The sequence below is a fragment of the Pteropus medius genome, unplaced genomic scaffold (genome assembly GCF_902729225.1).
Source record: "Pteropus medius unplaced genomic scaffold, Ma_sr-lr_union100, whole genome shotgun sequence".
NCBI classification, from domain to species: domain Eukaryota; kingdom Metazoa; phylum Chordata; class Mammalia; order Chiroptera; family Pteropodidae; genus Pteropus; species Pteropus medius.
In genome coordinates this window covers 1,275,298-1,288,557 of record NW_024345601.1, presented here as the reverse complement: position 1 = coordinate 1,288,557, position 13,260 = coordinate 1,275,298, and the positions used below count along the sequence as shown (strand labels likewise).

The 13,260-nt window shown below is 36.6% G+C and overlaps 1 pseudogene; it reads right to left on the bottom strand.

Moving 5' to 3' along the window:
• Nucleotides 1-11,985: 11,985 nt before the first annotated feature.
• On the bottom strand, nucleotides 11,986-12,472 carry LOC120611986 (centrosomal protein of 19 kDa-like; annotated as a pseudogene).
• Nucleotides 12,473-13,260: the final 788 nt, after the last annotated feature.

The following is a 13,260-nucleotide window of genomic DNA, read 5'->3' as shown; positions in this document are numbered from 1 at the left end:
TGTTTTTTATATAAACATATTTATACAATACATTTAACTATTGTATAATTCAATATTATACATAATTCAATACAAAATTTAATAAATAAACAATAAAAATAAAACCGTGTAACAATTTTATATTTTGAGAGGAGATGTTCTCCTCAGATAGCTTCCTGCTGACCCAGTGGGCCCTGGAAACATGGGGTCTCTCTTCCCTGGGCAAGGCATTGCTCTCTTGGAGACTCTGTTGTCTACATGAGGTCTTCTGGGCATTATGTAAAAGTCCTTACATAGTCTGGGGTTTAGGAATTTCATCAGTCTAGGTTTTACCTTGATGGCACCAAAAATTTCAGCTTTATGCTCTGGCCTGTAAACTGTGCTGGCAAATCCCATTAGTGAGGTGCAATGAGAAGTGAGTATGTAATCAGGGAGAACTGGTTTAGCACCAGGGGCATGATTCAGTGTATAAATGTCCCTCCTCTCCCATCACCTCCTGCTCTCCCCTGTAGTTTTCTGGATTTAGGGAGACAGAGATATGCTCCAGGTTTTCTCCAGTTATTTTGAGAACTGGGAAGGTGTGGCTTATCTGATAAAGGAGGTGGGGACCAGGAGGCAACATCTGGAGGTAAAAAACTTGATCATAGGCATGGGAAATTAAAAAGGGGCACTGCAGGAACCGATTGATGAGTTTTAGGGTGTCATTTATTTTGATTTTAGACAGGAGAAATATCTTTTGCATATTCTCATTTCCTTGGCTTATAACAGATTTACAAAAATATAGAAATATGACCTCAGGCTCTCAGAAACAGAAGCTGGTAAGTTTCTTCCTCCTTTGTTCACTTCTGGAGTTTGTGTTGGATATTTAGGGTACCTGGAGGGTTGGTATCTTTCTCACACAGGGGCAAGGTTTCCTTCAGAAAGCCCTGCTCTGAATTTTTTCTGCTTACTTTCTGACTCAAAGTCAGTACTCAGTTAGTTTCTTATTTCCTGCTCCCATTTGTAACAAGAAGTCCAGAGAGCTCTTTCCCTTTCCAGCCTCTGTCTCTCTTCTATGTCCTCCAGTCTGGCTGTCATCCCCACCACTCTGCTGTCTCTTTGTCAAGGCCACTGGTGGCCTGGTCTTGGCAAAGCCAACGTCTATGCTTTATCTGATCTCTCAGCAGATTTGACTTTATTAACCACTTTCTCCCTCTCAAAGCACCATCGTGATTGCTCCTCTCTTCTAGTTTCCCTTCTGGGTCCCTGGCCTTTCCTCCACTTCCTTTGCTTTCTCCTCCTCTGCTGTCAGGTTGCTACATTTTGGCAGATTTCAGAACTTCGTTCTTTGTCTTCATCCATATATGCTCTCTGGATGACATCAACAAATCCATGGCTTTAAATACCATTACTATTTTATGATTCTTAATTAATTTCTCCAGCCTTAATATTTTTCCTGAATTCCAGCCTCATGCATGTAACTGCTTCCTTGGTGTCTGCCAGGAAACTCCAGCTTAACCTGGCTCAGCAGATCATTTTATCCTTCTCATGGCCTTCTTTTCTTACCACACAGTTTCTTCATTGCACTGACACTGCTATTTCCTCAGTTGCCCAGACACATTTTTTAACTCCACTAATCCCATGTCTTAACTCTCTTATGGAGCTATTCTAACAGTACCAGCGTCATAGCCTCATTTTCTTAATTTGTAAAATGAGGATGATTTTAATACCTGCTTTGCCTACTTTATTGGGTTGTTGTAGAATAAAATAAAAACACTCTGCAAATTGCAGAGTGATATACAAATGCGAGTTACTGTTATGTAAGTGGAATCCCTCTCAGAGTTGTTTATATTTTTTTTTTTTTGCTGGTAAAAAGAATGTCTTTTTTGACAAACTGGGACATTCCTTCTGTCAGCTAAAAAGAGCACTGTAACTCAATATGTTTGTTTCTTTGATTTACAGGAAGCTTGGAGCAAAATGTCAGATTTAAGCATACTCACTATTCATGAGTTAGTTTTCAGTTATAATTATTCTTTCACTTTCGAACATGTTTTATTAGTTTTTAATCTTTATGTTCATCTTTCATTGAAAAAATTTTTTTGAAGAGTCTAGGTACAAATAAATAATGGATCGATAAATGAACTAAAAAATCCTATAACTATGACCCATCTGATCTTGGAGTCATTATCATATTTTATTGTCGTTAACCTGAAATGAAATTTTCACTCAGGTTAAAGGAATACTTTCAAAACATTTCTTTTTGGGCAATGAAAATGAAATAATTGTTAATTCAGGTTTAAGATCTTTCTTATTTTATGCATATTCTTTAAAATTGATATATTTGGCTAAATTAGGTCATTTTTTCACATTATTACAGAGCCAATTTACTTTTTAAAACAAACCTTATTTGTAATATGTGGAACATTGGTAATAAAAACTGCAAACTCAAGTAATCTGTTTCCTGGAAGAGTTAGGGACTTCATTGAACTGCACGGGACACAAAACTTAAATAACATCAGCTCTTCTTTCTCTAAGTAGCAGAAAGGTCAGAGGTGGGTGGTTCAGGGACAATGCAGGGCTTCTTAGTATTATAAACATCTCAAACTCTCTCTTTCTTCACATTTTGCATACTCAGTTGGGGACTTTGCCCTTAGCGTCACAGGATGGGCCCTGCATTTTCAGGCATTGTAACTGCATTCCAGGTTGGGAGAGGTGATAGGAGCAATGGTAAAAATCCAACTGAATTTGAACCTAATTATCTGGAAAACAATATTTCTCTGGAAGCTCCAATTGGCATATTTCTGGCTATGTCACATGGGACAGAACTGAGTCACATGGGCACCCCTAGCTGCAAGGGAGTCTAGAAGACTGAGTAATTTTACCTAGGCACATTGTTCTACCAAACCAAATAAGCTATTTTTTTAATAAGTAAAGGGGGGAGAATTGATATTGAGGAGGCAGCTAGCAGGGTCTGCCACATTTCCCAACCTCTTTTATCTGGGGTTAGATTTCTGAATACAGAAGACATTTCTAGTAATCCAATAGTATTTGAGGCACTTATTATACTTAACTTTTTAAATGAAAATTTTATTTCAGCTGTTGTTTTGAGAATTGAATAAGGTATGAAAGTGAAGGATCTTATATAGATTTTCCTCAAATAATGACTGTACAGATATCAACTTTTCACCGTAACGGCTTTTGAAAAATTATACCGTTACCCAGATATTTTCCCCCCACTTTGATTTTAATTTTTTCAAAAAATAATAAGCTTTTTACCCCCAAGTGCACTAAATAAATATACTATAAGTGGTAGCTTTTTGACACTATGGTTTCAAGCAAAGGCACACATTTATCAATTTACTCAATACTACAGCCATTAGTCAAAGAAAATCACATGGAGTAAATATGAACTGTGTGCTCTATTTAGTGAACCCACAAAGTTTTGCTTTATGCATTTAGGCCAAGTGAGGGATGAAGTGGCAGCAACTTTAGCTGGCATCTGGTCTCTTGTGCATGTGTGCCATTCACATACATGTTGAAGTACTTCCATGTTCAGTCTGTATTTTGTCTTGTTTTTCTACACTATACACTTATCTTTAAGTTCAGTTTGTGTGCAAGATAACCATTAAATCCCTAAAAGTTAAGAAACTGGTGAATAAAATGTGCAGAAAAAAGGAGAGAATGAGAGTAACAATTCTTTATTAGTTTACATTTTATGTATAAACAATTTGTTATTTTTGCATTGTTGTTTGTTATATAAAGTTGCTTTTGTTTTTCAAGAGATCTGTTTTTCTATTTGTAAATTTTTTAAAGCTTGGATCGAAATGGAATGCATTATATTCCCCTTCAACTCAATGAATCTTAAAGAAAAAATTTAAGAGTTAATGGCTTTTCACTTATAGGCAGGCTTTCAAGAATAAATAACAATTGTTAAGCAAGAGATAGCTGTATGCTGTAAATCTGTGTGCAGACTTATATTGTACAGAGAATGGTGGGGAGGGGGTTGTTAGGTGCATTATCTTGTTTAATCGTAGAACTGCTCTCCAGGGAACAGGCACACCAATCCATATTGTAAGGAAGATATGATGGCTTTCTCCTCCATCCATGTAGCATACTTCTGGTTTATGGTTGTGTGTGAGACCTGAAGGCTATGCATACTTCTGATTTATGGTTGTATGTGAGACCTGAAGGCTGATGAGAAACAGCTCTTGTGTGAAGCTCGCCTGGTGGGTGCAGACTCCTCCAGTTCCCACCATCTCTTTCTTCACCTTCCTTAAGTCTCTCAGCTGTGTGGGTGCAGCTCTGTGGTGAAGGTACCAGCCTCTCCTGTAGGTTGCCTATGTCATCAAGATTGAAGATGGTGAGAAGGGACGTGGGGATATGAACTCTAGTCTGTTCTGTTCCTTCTTCATGTCCATCTTTTCTTCCAGATAGCCCACTCTGCTAACCCCAGTGACTTCAGGCCCATCACTAGATGCACAGCAATGGCCTGTCTAGACTTTTCCACAGGCTCTTATGTTGCACATGATCTAGTCCCTGTAATAAGTCTTTTATTCTATGTCACTCATGGGGCTCAAGCTCCCTGAGTGAACCTTGACTGATACAGAAGTTATACACAGAGAGAGAAGACGTTCCTGATACTTAGCCATACAGACCCTTAAGAGACCTGGGAAAAGTGAATAAAATTTCTTCAATTTCTATCCCGTGTCAGGCCTTGGGCTCAGTGTTGTTAATGTATTTAATCTTTACAACAGATGTAATTCCTGTTCTATAGGTGAGGCAGCTCATTTTTTCTTAGGGCTAGTTCTACAAATAATTTTTTTTTTTTGTCTCAGGAAAAGCCTATGCCCCAAATTTATATTTTATGGAGAATCTTTCTTTGTAAAAATATTACTCTGGAGACAAATTTTATGAGACCAGTAGGTACCAGAAGCCAAGCCAAAAACTTCAGCACCCTGTTGAGATTGGGAAAAGGAAACATGGACTTATTTTCACTTAAATTTGTGACTTGGAAAACAATCAACAGGGATACTTTTCTTCTTGTTCCCTCTAAAGTCTGTGGCTGCAAATTCTTTGTATACCCATTGATTCCATTAAAGTGAATGATACCCCAAAGATTCTTAAGATACATGGGTTACAAGAGTCTATATTTCCCAGAATTCAGAAGAGTGCAATGTTCAATTTGGTAAACATCAATTCCATGGAAATTAAGTTTACCCAGGTTTTGCATTTGAATATTAAACATACCCTGTCATTAATCAAGCTTGTTGGTTTACCAGCTGGCTAATCATTTCTTTGTGCTCAGCCTCCCTCATGTTTTTTGCTCCTCAAGGCTGGCATTCAAATGCCAGGTCCTGAGCATGTTTTGAAAGAATACATTTGAATGCAATTACTAGGCCTCCTTTAGAAGTCCAGCAGTCCTGTCCATTATAATAATTGATAGTCCGGAAACTTGTTAGAGAGAAAGGAATTTAATCAAAGCTAAAAGTAATTTATAGGGTAAGTCCGACATACACATACTTTCTCTAAGCTTTAGTTTGATTGGTTTTCATTTTTGGGATGTGTATTTGACATTTGAAACAATTTTGTCAATAATGCTTTCATTTGAGGCTGAGAGTTCTTTGACCTATGTGTAGAAAATGAGGGAGAGCACCAAGAGAAATTTGGTGTTGGTGGTGACTGCTGAACTTTCAGGATCATTAAAATATACTGCTAACTGCATGAAATAAGCACATTTGACTTGGGTTTCTCATTTGGGGTGGTATTGGCCAGTTTCCCAAGAGAGAAACTTTTCCCTTCCTGAAGATTCTATCTTCAGTTGAACAGACTATTTTACTTGTTAGTAACTGCAGCAGATGCTGTGGGTATGGCATCAATGTCTTTTTACTGGAAACTCTGAGATTCTTCCTGAGCTTTGCCTGGACTTAGGAGCATGTAGGCCTGGACACATGCAAGCTTTAAATTCTGAAGTATTAATGCATCAGGAAGTAGCCCTTGAATGATGATGGATGGGAACTGGTGGGTAAATACTCAACCATGAGATGCTTTCTATATAGTCCCCTGTAGTCCCCCAGTGGGATTAAGCCCCATTTGACCACAGAAGGAACTTTTCATTTATACGATCTTTTACTGGCTGCCTTCCCTTTACTGACTAATTTCCCCACTCTCTTGATCGCCTTCCAAATAATCTATGTTTGTGAATCCTTATCTCAGGATCTGCTTTGGAGGAGCTCAAATCAAGATAGTGGTCTTGATCTCTGGTCTTGCCAGGGCTGCCTTGGTGGGCTCAACTTGAGGCGTTAGGTCTCTTGTGCTGAACAGATGATTAGATGATTACTGGTAGGCTTGTTTGCAGAAGAAATTAGCCAAAAGCAGTTGGGAGAACTGAGCCCCAAGCCAACTCCTGCAGAGGCAAGGTAGAGATGTGAGTGAGGTACTGGGTGCTCATTAACAGGGAGATGGATAAAAAGGAACAGTACTTTAATGACTGAGAGCAGAGGTTTAAAGGAACCCACAGGACAGTGGCCAGGAGACTATTAGGCACTTCTTCACATACTGGATGAAGTACTTCATCCTCTTCTGTCTCTTTACCATCATCTATGAGCTGAGTTGACAACTCTGAAATGGCTAGCCCCACCTCTACAAAAACCCAAGTCAATTTTTACAGCACTCTTCACGATAATTAATAATAATTTCACCCAGATGCCCAATGAGTACTTCAAACTTAGCATGTCCTGAACCAAGTTCATTTTCTCTCTGTAATCCTCTCTTTCACCCCACCCCAAATATCCCAGATCTTTTCCTTTTTCAGCATGATTTTCTTCAACTAAAAGCAAGCTCTATACTTCAAGCCATGTGCTGTTCCTTCTCCCCTATCTTCCACATCTGACTCCTTACCCAAGCGGGGTCACCTGCTTGACTCTGTCTTCTGAAATCTTCCTGGATAAGTCTGCTCTTCCCCATCGCTTGCCTCATATACACATTATCTCTCATTTAACCTTTTCAATAGTCTCATGACTCCTTCCACTCCCCGCCCACTACCTTATTTATCCTTCATTTTGTAACCAGAACAGTCTTTTTAAATGACAAATCTGTTTGTGTCATTTCCACCCCTAAAATCTTTGATGACCTTACATTATCTATAAATAAAAGTTTCAATAATTGAGTCTGGCATTTGAGGTTTTTCATGCCCTTGTTCCATTTCTTTTATTACCCTATATAGAAACTTATATTCCTTGTGCATTTCCCAAAGTGTATTCCAAGGAACGTGAGTACTTTGAAATACTCCTTTGCAAAAGGGGTTTAGGGCAAGAAGTTGGACACCGTTATCCATTCTGTCTCATTCTTGTATATTTAAAAGGCATATCAGCACAATCTAGACTCTAAGAAGTCCAGAAATTTAAAAAAAAATGGTTTAATTTCGCTTAATTCGGTGTTCACTTGTTTGGCAATGGACTTTCCTTTTTGCCTTTACAGAATTGTAGCTATTATTAATATTGTGAAGAACTAGTGTTCCTGGGATACATGCCACTTTTTCTAACCACACCAGACTTGACATCTGAAACACAGGTCAAACTCTAGAACTAGAGTTTTGTTTGTTTATTTTCGTTCTAAGCTGCTCTCTTATTCTGAAACGATTTTTCCCCAGGGTCTCTCTCAAACCTCTAACTCATCCTTCAGGGTCTAGTTCAGATGCTACATTTGCCACACAGCCACCTCTCACAACTACTGGTATCCCTGCCCTCTCTTGCTCCCATCCAGCCCTCCATACCACTGTTACAGGAGCGGTTTTTTTCCTGCCTTGCAGTATAATTAACATGCGTATTCCACTTCAAGATCTTTGGGGACAAGGATTTTCCCCCCGCTTTTAAATGTTACCTACAGTCCTCTGCAAGTACATTGACCCTAAATAGTTCTTGAGCAAGTTGTTTTCTGAATTGATTTCAAATTATTTTATCATTCTCTGTGATGTCCGTTCAAGCAACAAGAGGAGCATGATTTGTTCTCAGTCAAATCCGGTTCAAATACTATCAAGGCTGCTTATCAGCTGGTGACTTTGACAACCTATGGAGTTTCTCTGAGCCCTAGTTTTAATACAGGGTTGTTGTGAGAGTTAAATGAGCTAATGTACGGGAGCGGCTTAGCACTGTACTTGGAATCTAATCAATCTCAAAGCCACAATTATTGACAACATGCATTGAATTTGTCCTCAGGTGCCAGGGCAAAGAATAAGTACATTACAAACATAATTTAATCAAATCATCACAACACCTTTATGAGAGGTGTTATTATTTTCACTTTATAGAGCCCCTGATCTATTGAACCATCACATGATACTATAGACTGAGATAGCAAAAATATTTACTAGTTGTTATTTTTATGCACAGAGATTGCAAGAGATATAGAATTCAACAGAACCAAAGGATATCAGAAATTGCTGGATTGAAGAAGACTTAGGTGTTGAATCTTATATTTGTCACCGTTGCCTAAAAATTGTGAGGTCTGAGACAAAATATTCTCTTGAAAATCTCAGTTTTCTTCTTAGTAAAGTGGGGATAATAGTAATATACCTTACTGGGCTGTGAGAATTAAATGAGACAATATATATACAGTCAGCCCAGTATGTGTCTTGTTTTTTGATGAATGGTAGCTATTGTTGTTATTGTTATTATTATCATCTCATCATCATCATTATACAAGAGGATGAATGACATCAGATAAAAAAATAGCCACCTTGTAGTTATGCAAATTAGAAGCATTGCACATAAGTTGTCACTAATCTTTTCACTAGAGGGAGTGAAAGGATTAATTCAACCATGAAATTTCATTCCAGTTTCCTCTGAAGAACAAAAAGCAAGAAAACCTCCCTCTTTAAAACTCTGGGACTTACGACAAAAGGTACCTGGAAAAAATTGATTCCATAATAGTGCAGGAGCAGGTGCGACCACAGATCTTTGCCTGAGTGAATGTGGAGTCAGAGCTGGTGAGTCAGTGCCAACTGTCCATGAAGGCCTTTGAGGCTGTGTCCACAGTGCTGCTCCTATCCAGCCTGTCCCCTCTAAGGTCTATGCCACTGCTCAGCTGCAGTCCTCCTTACCTTTCCCTAAGCAGCCCATTGATCCCATTGTGTCCATCCTTCTCATGGCTGCCTGAATCATCTGTGAATCATAGGGCAGAGCATGGCAACCTCCTTCCATAAACTCTGAAAGACAGACAAAAATTAAGCATTTAGCATGGCTTTCAAGGCCCATCATGTTTGATTCCAGCTCACCTAGCCAGTCTCACTTTCCACTATCCATTTGCTCACCTTCTATGTCCATCACCTTAGGCTTCTCACAAATGTGATGTAATTTATTCCTAAATTTATGATCTACTCAGCATATTTACTTTTTCTCAAGCTAATTTTAATAATAAAAATATTCTCCTCTATAATTTTGTTTCTCTTCTTATTTCTAACCTTATTTGTTTCTTCTCTTCTAATTTCTAAATTAGGTTTTCTAAGAATTTGCCTATTTTATTGGTCTTCAAATAAGCAGCTTTGACTTAATAGATTAATTCTACTTCGGTTTACAATTTTAATAATTTTTTATTTTTATTCTTTTATACTACTACTTGTAGGTTTATTTTGATCTTTGCCTAGCTTCTTGAGATAAAAGTTTAGATAACTTATTTTTAGTCTTTCTTATTTATAGATGAACACAGCAGTATTATAAGTTTTCCTGAGTGTTCCTTAATCTTTATCTCATACAGTTTGATATCAAATATTTCATGATTTGTTAATAAAGACTGTATGATTTACAATTTTATTTTGTAGTAGCTTTTTGGATCAGAGTTTTAAATTTTCAAGTAGTTCTTTTTACTTTTACTTTTATCTTCTTTTTCTTCTTTATGTTTTCTTTTTTCTTGTTCTTCTAATTTTATATCAATATGGTCATCAGAATGACTGTATAATTTCTTCAAATTTGTTTAAATTACTAAATCTTTACTTTGTTTTAAATTACTAAATCTTTACTTTGATTTATTTTGTTCTGTAGGCCATATAAATAATTGATGGTAATAATTTGAAATTTTCTACTAATATAATAAATTTGTCAGTGTCTCATATTGTTTTAAAAAAATTTTTTGCTTTATGAATTTTGAGACTGCTTTATTAGGTGCGTTCGAGTTTAGAATTGCAGTATTTCAAAGATGTGGATATTTTATCATGATGTTCTGCTTTTCTCTGTCTCTCCTAATGCTCTTAATATTTAAATCTATTTTGTCTGATTTTGACATAGTTTCCAAACATATTTTTAAAATTAAAATGTAGTTGACTGTTCAGCTTATTTTTTTGTTAATATTTACCTGGCATTTCATTTTATTTTTTCTAGTTTTATTTAATAGACTATTAGTTGCTCATATTTACATTGTACAATTCAATGAGTTTTTTTAAATTATAGTTGACATACAATAATGTATTAGTTTCAGTTGTACAGCATAGTGATTTGAGATCTATATAACTCACAAAGTGATCACTCTACTAAACCTAATACCCTTCTTCTCCCTTAAATATTTATTACAACATTGTTAACTATTTTACTTATGCTACATTTTATTTCTCCATGTCTATTTTGTAACTATCCTTTTGTACTTCTTAATACCTTTGCCTTATTTCACTGTCATTCCACTCCCTTTCCATCTAATAGCCTTCAAAATATTCTCTGTATCTGAGTTTGTTCCAGTTGTTGTTGCTGTTGTTTATTTCGTTCTTTTGATTCCACATGTATGTGAAATCATGCGATATTTGTCTTTATCTGACTTACTTTATTCAGCACAATACCCTCTAGGTCCATCAAGGCAATATCTTATTGCATCCTCTTTCTTTTAGTCTGTGTGTGTCTTTTAATCTGAAGTGAGTCTCACGTAGGCAGCATATGTAGGGGTCTTGTTTTCTTATCTATTCAGCCACTCTATCTTTTGGTTGGAGCACTTAATTCTTTTTCATTTGAGTTACTTGTTGATAGATATGTAGTTATTACCATTCTTTATTCATGTTTTAAAATATTTTTACAGTTTTATTTAATGAATATTAATTTCCTTGCAGAAAACATAGAATTTCTACCAATTAAATAATACTCTAATAAGAAAAAATGATGTATCTATACACATATAACCTTGTTCAACAAAGGTCTTCTCTTTGTAGATCTAAACTTATGAATAGGTCAAAACTGGCAGTATCTTCTGTTTATTATGGGTAGATTTCCCATTTTACAAATAAACCTCTTACCTATGGGGAGAGGTTTAGGGTTTTAGAATGTCTTGGTTTATATTTCCTGACACAGGAGGGGCAGAATTCCCTTGCTATCTATTAAAAGACATAAACTTGCAGCTTCAGGACACTCTGCAGGGGTACTTTTCTATTCCAGAATTAAATACATATAAAACAAAGACATCGTGCACATAGAATAATTCCCCGGTAACCACATACGCCTTCCAATCTTATCAAACTATAATTTACTTATTGTTCTTCAATTAAAATGTTCTAATTCTTGTCTCTTTACTATCCTTTCCTTCTTTTTTCCCTCCCAGTTTCTCTCATCTGGAATCTTACATAAACTTCTATCTAAATACTACCATTTTAAGGGTCAGACAAAGTCCCATTTCAACACTAAAGGACAAAATATTCCCTGACTATTTTACTCTATGGTAATCTAGGCTCTGACCTTCTTAATTTTTAGCAAGCGTTTGGCTTTAATCTTTTTTTTTTTTTTTTTGCTACCTAATACTGTTACTTAGTTTTCCACAAGTTTTTGACTTATTTGCCAATTAGATTGTAAGCTCCTTAAAGGCAGATTCTTATATTGTTTTTCCTATATTCCTCATGCCACCTGCAAGTAGATGCTCTACATGTCCTGATTTTATAAAGTAACATGGTCAATCCAAATATGACCCAACATGTACATTTAGTGTTCTTTGCGGATTTTCTAAACCAATCTATGTTCTTTGCATAAACATGGATTTTCTGCTAGCCCAATAAATTTTTTGGTATCAGAACTTGTCAGCTGACTCTGTGTCTCAGCCACAGGACTGCAGTTGTTCTTCCTGTGGGAACTCAATTTCAAGGTCATAAAAAAATTTGAATCATCCTTCTGATTTTTCTCCAAAAGTTCATCCATGATTCTCTTCTTTTTGGCAAGTTCCTTGTCATTTAGTTTAGGTCTTCCTCAGGATCAATGATTGTTTCTCGTTGAATTTGTTCCATTGTTTCTGCCAAACTCTGCCCCGACAAGTAACCTCATAAAAAACTGAACAACTTCTCTAGCTGCCTCAGGGACACTTGTTCTGGGTAACTCTTGTGTCATGAATTATTCTTTAATTGTTCAGCAGCTCTGTTGCAATCTGATAACTTTGAAAAATTTTGGACTGGCATGATGCACTGGAGATTTTTCCCCTTCACTTCATTCTCATAGATTAAGATAACAGCTGGAGGCTGGAACCTAATTCCACATTTCTTGGCAGTGCACATCATTTTCACATACACTTCAGGGTAAATCAGAGGAAATCTGATGAAAATGTTAGTTACATAATGACTTCCTGGAAGTAGAGGTGGAGACCAGGAGCTGGGCCAGCTGGCTCCCAGGGCAGCGTGTGGGGATCAAGGTAAGGCTCTTTATTCATGTTTTCAATACACATATTTTTCTTCTTAAAGAAGTCTCTCTGACATTTCCTGTAATATTGGTTTGGTGATAGTGAGCTCCTTTAGTTTTTCTTGTCTGTCCTTCAACTCTGAATAATAGCTTTGCTGGATAAAATATTCTTGGTTGTAGATCCTGGATTTTCATCACTTTGAATATTTTGTGTTAAACCCTTCTTGTCTTGTAAAGTTTCTTTTGAGAAATCAGCTGCCGGTCTTATGGGTGTTTCCTTGTAGTTAACTAGCTGCTTTGTCTTGTTGCTTTTAAGATTCTCTCTTTGTATTTAACCTTTGGCATTTTAATTATGATGTGTCTTGGTGTGGACCTCCTTGGGTTCATTTTTATGGGGACTCTCTGAGCTTCCTGAGGTTGTATGTCTATTTATTTCATTAGATTAGGGAAATTTTCCATCTTTATTTCTTCAAATATATATTCAACTTCTCATTCTCCCTCTTCAAGTACCCCTATGACATGGATATTTTTACATTTAATTTTCTCCCATGGGCTCCTTAAATTATTATTATAGTCTTGGCTTCTTTTTCCTGGCCATTCTGATTGAATGTTTTTGGCTTCCCCATCCTTTATATCAGTGGTTCAATCCTCTTCATCTACTCTGTTGATTCATCTA